This window comes from Ctenocephalides felis, unplaced genomic scaffold (genome assembly GCF_003426905.1).
Source record: "Ctenocephalides felis isolate EL2017-DRISC unplaced genomic scaffold, ASM342690v1 CF-g0.4_SCAFFOLD_01337, whole genome shotgun sequence".
Taxonomy (NCBI): Eukaryota; Metazoa; Arthropoda; class Insecta; order Siphonaptera; family Pulicidae; genus Ctenocephalides; species Ctenocephalides felis.
This window is the reverse complement of record NW_020537491.1, coordinates 10001-17500: the sequence shown is the minus strand read 5'-3', so window position 1 is coordinate 17500 and position 7500 is coordinate 10001. Positions and strand designations below refer to the sequence as shown.

General features: G+C 38.2%; 1 non-coding gene across 1 annotated transcript in view; it reads right to left on the bottom strand.

The window, feature by feature from the left end:
* The window catches only part of LOC113369426, a 1927-nt gene extending 29 nt beyond the window's left edge, over nt 1-1898 (bottom strand). Inside the window, exon 1 of the ribosomal RNA XR_003366485.1 lies at nt 1-1898. This exon is cut by the window's left edge and continues 29 nt beyond it. This is a non-coding gene — a ribosomal RNA (small subunit ribosomal RNA).
* Between the last annotated feature and the right edge of the window lie 5602 nt (nt 1899-7500).

The following is a 7500-nucleotide window of genomic DNA, read 5'->3' as shown; positions in this document are numbered from 1 at the left end:
AAACCTTGTTACGACTTTTACTTCCTCTAAATAATCAAGTTTGGTCATCTTCCCAGCAACATCGGCAATGTCGAAACGCTGCCGCGCACCGGTCCGAAGACCTCACTAAATAATTCAATCGGTAGTAGCGACGGGCGGTGTGTACAAAGGGCAGGGACGTAATCAACGCAAGCTTATGACTCGCGCTTACTAGGAATTCCTCGTTCATGGGGAAGAATTGCAAGCCCCAATCCCTAGCACGAAGAGGCTTCAACGGATTACCCGGACCTTTCGGCCAAGGAAAACCTGCTGATCTCTTCAGTGTAGCGCGCGTGCGGCCCAGAACATCTAAGGGCATCACAGACCTGTTATTGCTCAATTTCGTGCGACTAAATGCCACCTGTCCCTCTAAGAAGATATATTTGTACGCCGGTAGTAAGAACCACAACCAACAACGACCGAAGCCGAAGCGGAGGGTCTTTGCGATACCGGAAAGTACGCCTATTTAGCAGGCTAGAGTCTCGTTCGTTATCAGAATTAACCAGACAAATCGCTCCACCAACTAAGAACGGCCATGCACCACCACCCACCGAATCAAGAAAGAGCTCTCAATCTGTCAATCCTTCCGGTGTCCGGACCTGGTGAGGTTTCCCGTGTTGAGTCAAATTAAGCCGCAGGCTCCACTCCTTGTAGTGCCCTTCCGTCAATTCCTTTAAGTTTCAGCTTTGCAACCATACTTCCCCCGGAACCCAAAAGCTTTGGTTTCCCGGAAGCTGCCCGCCGAGTCATCGGAGGAACTTCGGCGGATCGCTAGCTGGCATCGTTTATGGTTAGAACTAGGGCGGTATCTGATCGCCTTCGAACCTCTAACTTTCGTTCTTGATTGATGAAAACACATTTGGCAAATGCTTTCGCTTCTGTCCGTCTTGCGACGATCCAAGAATTTCACCTCTAACGTCGCAATACGAATGCCCCCAGTTGTCCCTATTAATCATTACCTCGGAATTCCGAAAACCAACAAAATAGAACCGAGGTCCTATTCCATTATTCCATGCACACAATATTCAGGCGAATGAGCCTGCTTTAAGCACTCTAATTTGTTCAAAGTAAACGTACCGGCCCACCTCGACACTCGGTGAAGAGCACCGTGGTAGGATTTTGAGTTGGGCCGCCTTTTGACGGGCTAAGCCCACCGGTAGGACGTCCCACAGACATGCCAGTTGAACACCGCGAGCGGTGAACCGACAGTGTGGGACACAGATTCAACTACGAGCTTTTTAACCGCAACAACTTTAATATACGCTATTAGAGCTGGAATTACCGCGGCTGCTGGCACCAGACTGGCCCTCTAATAGATCCTCGTTAAAGGATTTAAAGTGTACTCATTCCGATTACGGGGCCTCGGATGAGTCCCGTATCGTTATTTTTCGTCACTACCTCCCCGTGCCGGGAGTGGGTAATTTGCGCGCCTGCTGCCTTCCTTGGATGTGGTAGCCGTTTCTCAGGCTCCCTCTCCGGAATCGAACCCTGATTCCCCGTTACCCGTAACAACCATGGTAGTCGCAGAAACTACCATCGACAGTTGATAAGGCAGACATTTGAAAGATGCGTCGCCGGTACTAGACCGTGCGATCAGCACAAAGTTATTCAGAGTCACCAAGTCAAACGGTGAGCAAGGCAAGCCCGCCACCGATTGGTTTTGATCTAATAAAAGCATTCCTTCCATCTCTGGTCGGAACTCTATTTGCATGTATTAGCTCTAGAATTACCACAGTTATCCAAGTAATGTGGGTACGATCTAAGGAACCATAACTGATGTAATGAGCCATTCGCGGTTTCACCTTAATGTGGCTTGCACTGAGACATGCATGGCTTAATCTTTGAGACAAGCATATACTACTGGCAGGATCAACCAGGGTGCTATATATATATAATAGCATAGTGCGTAAATGTCCCTCGGCGTCACCCGAGAGACCACACTTTGTATAGAAAAGTTCGATGAATATTTCTAAACAACGAATTTTCTTACATATATATATATCTGAGCCGTACGATATTCCCTGAACATAACGAACAGTTTACATCGCGACTAGATATTTTATATATTCTGCGCTTAACACAGAGGCTAGACCTTTAACAACCGTCGAAACGGCGGTCCGTACATGAAATTTGCGGTCCGCAGACCCAGTTAATTTCAAACAGTCTCTTTACCCTTCGTTAGATTGAAAACGTCGGGGCGAATTCATAAGAATTCATCGTTATAACTCACTTTTATTCTCGCTCGGAGAGTATTGAGTTGATAGCATTTGTATATTTGATTTTCCGCATAAGAGTCTTTGCGTCAACGACACATGCCCGCGGATATGCTGTACAGTATGGTTGAACACTTATAAATAAGGTCCAGAACCCGGCCGTAAACCGACATCCGAACATATACGGCGTATATAATTCCAGACACGGTCTACGACATTATTTAAAGTAACGCCGCTATATAGTTGATAGACTAAAAGTATCGAATATAATGTATAAAATACACCGGGGAATAATATTCGAACCTGCCTGAACAACACAGCGTACTTTAGCCTAAGCTTGCTCGCATCGCACTCGACACGACCTATCCCCCTATATAAGGCGCGCGGCCACAGCGTAAGTATTAGACTGAGTCCCAAGCGACGTGCATTTGACCTGCGGCGAGGGCCTGCTCGCGCTTACGGTGTGAATCGTCAAGACAAAAGTCTGGGAAAATTTCGAACTGCGAACCCTTATGATAGAAAAATTTTTGTCGAAAATTTTGTTAGATGTTCAAACAGTTTTATATATATGGACAATATGAATTATAGTTAATTATTGAGTTTTTAGGTGTTTTTTGGGTTTTTTTAAACTTTTGTATAAAATTATGTATTTATTGATTTTTATAGATCTCAATGAATATAAAACGAATTTATATATAGTTATATTATTTTTTATAATTATTTGTTTAAATTTTCTAATTTTACAATAAATGTTCAAACCAGTTTTCCTCGATTTTCTCTTAAACCGTAAAAGATACGAAAAAACTTTGTTCGTACGAAAGATGCAGAATAAAATTATGAATAAAATGGTATATGAATGGTTAAGTGTGTTCATATAATTTTCTCGAGATTTTCCGATTTTCCTGAAATTTTACGACGGCAACTCGCCTGTAGGCCACACCGTTCGGAATTCGAAGTTGCGATATATGGGAAAAAAACTAAGAATTTTGAGACCTTTCTAACGATGTATAATACTTTATATGTTTTCTTTACAGAAATATCGAATCGTGAGGAGTATTGCTCCAACCTAGCCGCACTTTGCATTTTGACAAGTTAACATCTACACATATTGCTCTATAACATGAAAACCGTAAAAGATACGAAAAAACTTTGTTCGTACGAAAGATGCAGAATAAAATTATGAATAAAATGGTATATGAATGGTTAAGTGTGTTCATATAATTTTCTCGAGATTTTCCGATTTTCCTGAAATTTTACGACGGCAACTCGCCTGTAGGCCACACCGTTCGGAATTCGAAGTTGCGATATATGGGAAAAAAACTAAGAATTTTGAGACCTTTCTAACGATGTATAATACTTTATATGTTTTCTTTACAGAAATATCGAATCGTGAGGAGTATTGCTCCAACCTAGCCGCACTTTGCATTTTGACAAGTTAACATCTACACATATTGCTCTATAACATGAAAACCGTAAAAGATACGAAAAAACTTTGTTCGTACGAAAGATGCAGAATAAAATTATGAATAAAATGGTATATGAATGGTTAAGTGTGTTCATATAATTTTCTCGAGATTTTCCGATTTTCCTGAAATTTTACGACGGCAACTCGCCTGTAGGCCACACCGTTTGGAATTCGAAGTTGCGATATATGGGAAAAAAACTAAGAATTTTGAGACCTTTCTAACGATGTATAATACTTTATATGTTTTCTTTACAGAAATATCGAATCGTGAGGAGTATTGCTCCAACCTAGCCGCACTTTGCATTTTGACAAGTTAACATCTACACATATTGCTCTATAACATGAAAACCGTAAAAGATACGAAAAAACTTTGTTCGTACGAAAGATGCAGAATAAAATTATGAATAAAATGGTATATGAATGGTTAAGTGTGTTCATATAATTTTCTCGAGATTTTCCGATTTTCCTGAAATTTTACGACGGCAACTCGCCTGTAGGCCACACCGTTTGGAATTCGAAGTTGCGATATATGGGAAAAAAACTAAGAATTTTGAGACCTTTCTAACGATGTATAATACTTTATATGTTTTCTTTACAGAAATATCGAATCGTGAGGAGTATTGCTCCAACCTAGCCGCACTTTGCATTTTGACAAGTTAACATCTACACATATTGCTCTATAACATGAAAACCGTAAAAGATACGAAAAAACTTTGTTCGTACGAAAGATGCAGAATAAAATTATGAATAAAATGGTATATGAATGGTTAAGTGTGTTCATATAATTTTCTCGAGATTTTCCGATTTTCCTGAAATTTTACGACGGCAACTCGCCTGTAGGCCACACCGTTTGGAATTCGAAGTTGCGATATATGGGAAAAAAACTAAGAATTTTGAGACCTTTCTAACGATGTATAATACTTTATATGTTTTCTTTACAGAAATATCGAATCGTGAGGAGTATTGCTCCAACCTAGCCGCACTTTGCATTTTGACAAGTTAACATCTACACATATTGCTCTATAACATGAAAACCGTAAAAGATACGAAAAAACTTTGTTCGTACGAAAGATGCAGAATAAAATTATGAATAAAATGGTATATGAATGGTTAAGTGTGTTCATATAATTTTCTCGAGATTTTCCGATTTTCCTGAAATTTTACGACGGCAACTCGCCTGTAGGCCACACCGTTCGGAATTCGAAGTTGCGATATATGGGAAAAAAACTAAGAATTTTGAGACCTTTCTAACGATGTATAATACTTTATATGTTTTCTTTACAGAAATATCGAATCGTGAGGAGTATTGCTCCAACCTAGCCGCACTTTGCATTTTGACAAGTTAACATCTACACATATTGCTCTATAACATGAAAACCGTAAAAGATACGAAAAAACTTTGTTCGTACGAAAGATGCAGAATAAAATTATGAATAAAATGGTATATGAATGGTTAAGTGTGTTCATATAATTTTCTCGAGATTTTCGATTTTCCTGAAATTTTACGACGGCAACTCGCCTGTAGGCCACACCGTTTGGAATTCGAAGTTGCGATATATGGGAAAAAAACTAAGAATTTTGAGACCTTTCTAACGATGTATAATACTTTATATGTTTTCTTTACAGAAATATCGAATCGTGAGGAGTATTGCTCCAACCTAGCCGCACTTTGCATTTTGACAAGTTAACATCTACACATATTGCTCTATAACATGAAAACCGTAAAAGATACGAAAAAACTTTGTTCGTACGAAAGATGCAGAATAAAATTATGAATAAAATGGTATATGAATGGTTAAGTGTGTTCATATAATTTTCTCGAGATTTTCCGATTTTCCTGAAATTTTACGACGGCAACTCGCCTGTAGGCCACACCGTTTGGAATTCGAAGTTGCGATATATGGGAAAAAAACTAAGAATTTTGAGACCTTTCTAACGATGTATAATACTTTATATGTTTTCTTTACAGAAATATCGAATCGTGAGGAGTATTGCTCCAACCTAGCCGCACTTTGCATTTTGACAAGTTAACATCTACACATATTGCTCTATAACATGAAAACCGTAAAAGATACGAAAAAACTTTGTTCGTACGAAAGATGCAGAATAAAATTATGAATAAAATGGTATATGAATGGTTAAGTGTGTTCATATAATTTTCTCGAGATTTTCCGATTTTCCTGAAATTTTACGACGGCAACTCGCCTGTAGGCCACACCGTTCGGAATTCGAAGTTGCGATATATGGGAAAAAAACTAAGAATTTTGAGACCTTTCTAACGATGTATAATACTTTATATGTTTTCTTTACAGAAATATCGAATCGTGAGGAGTATTGCTCCAACCTAGCCGCACTTTGCATTTTGACAAGTTAACATCTACACATATTGCTCTATAACATGAAAACCGTAAAAGATACGAAAAAACTTTGTTCGTACGAAAGATGCAGAATAAAATTATGAATAAAATGGTATATGAATGGTTAAGTGTGTTCATATAATTTTCTCGAGATTTTCCGATTTTCCTGAAATTTTACGACGGCAACTCGCCTGTAGGCCACACCGTTTGGAATTCGAAGTTGCGATATATGGGAAAAAAACTAAGAATTTTGAGACCTTTCTAACGATGTATAATACTTTATATGTTTTCTTTACAGAAATATCGAATCGTGAGGAGTATTGCTCCAACCTAGCCGCACTTTGCATTTTGACAAGTTAACATCTACACATATTGCTCTATAACATGAAAACCGTAAAAGATACGAAAAAACTTTGTTCGTACGAAAGATGCAGAATAAAATTATGAATAAAATGGTATATGAATGGTTAAGTGTGTTCATATAATTTTCTCGAGATTTTCCGATTTTCCTGAAATTTTACGACGGCAACTCGCCTGTAGGCCACACCGTTTGGAATTCGAAGTTGCGATATATGGGAAAAAAACTAAGAATTTTGAGACCTTTCTAACGATGTATAATACTTTATATGTTTTCTTTACAGAAATATCGAATCGTGAGGAGTATTGCTCCAACCTAGCCGCACTTTGCATTTTGACAAGTTAACATCTACACATATTGCTCTATAACATGAAAACCGTAAAAGATACGAAAAAACTTTGTTCGTACGAAAGATGCAGAATAAAATTATGAATAAAATGGTATATGAATGGTTAAGTGTGTTCATATAATTTTCTCGAGATTTTCCGATTTTCCTGAAATTTTACGACGGCAACTCGCCTGTAGGCCACACCGTTTGGAATTCGAAGTTGCGATATATGGGAAAAAAACTAAGAATTTTGAGACCTTTCTAACGATGTATAATACTTTATATGTTTTCTTTACAGAAATATCGAATCGTGAGGAGTATTGCTCCAACCTAGCCGCACTTTGCATTTTGACAAGTTAACATCTACACATATTGCTCTATAACATGAAAACCGTAAAAGATACGAAAAAACTTTGTTCGTACGAAAGATGCAGAATAAAATTATGAATAAAATGGTATATGAATGGTTAAGTGTGTTCATATAATTTTCTCGAGATTTTCCGATTTTCCTGAAATTTTACGACGGCAACTCGCCTGTAGGCCACACCGTTTGGAATTCGAAGTTGCGATATATGGGAAAAAAACTAAGAATTTTGAGACCTTTCTAACGATGTATAATACTTTATATGTTTTCTTTACAGAAATATCGAATCGTGAGGAGTATTGCTCCAACCTAGCCGCACTTTGCATTTTGACAAGTTAACATCTACACATATTGCTCTATAACATGAAAACCGTAAAAGATACGAAAAAACTTTGTT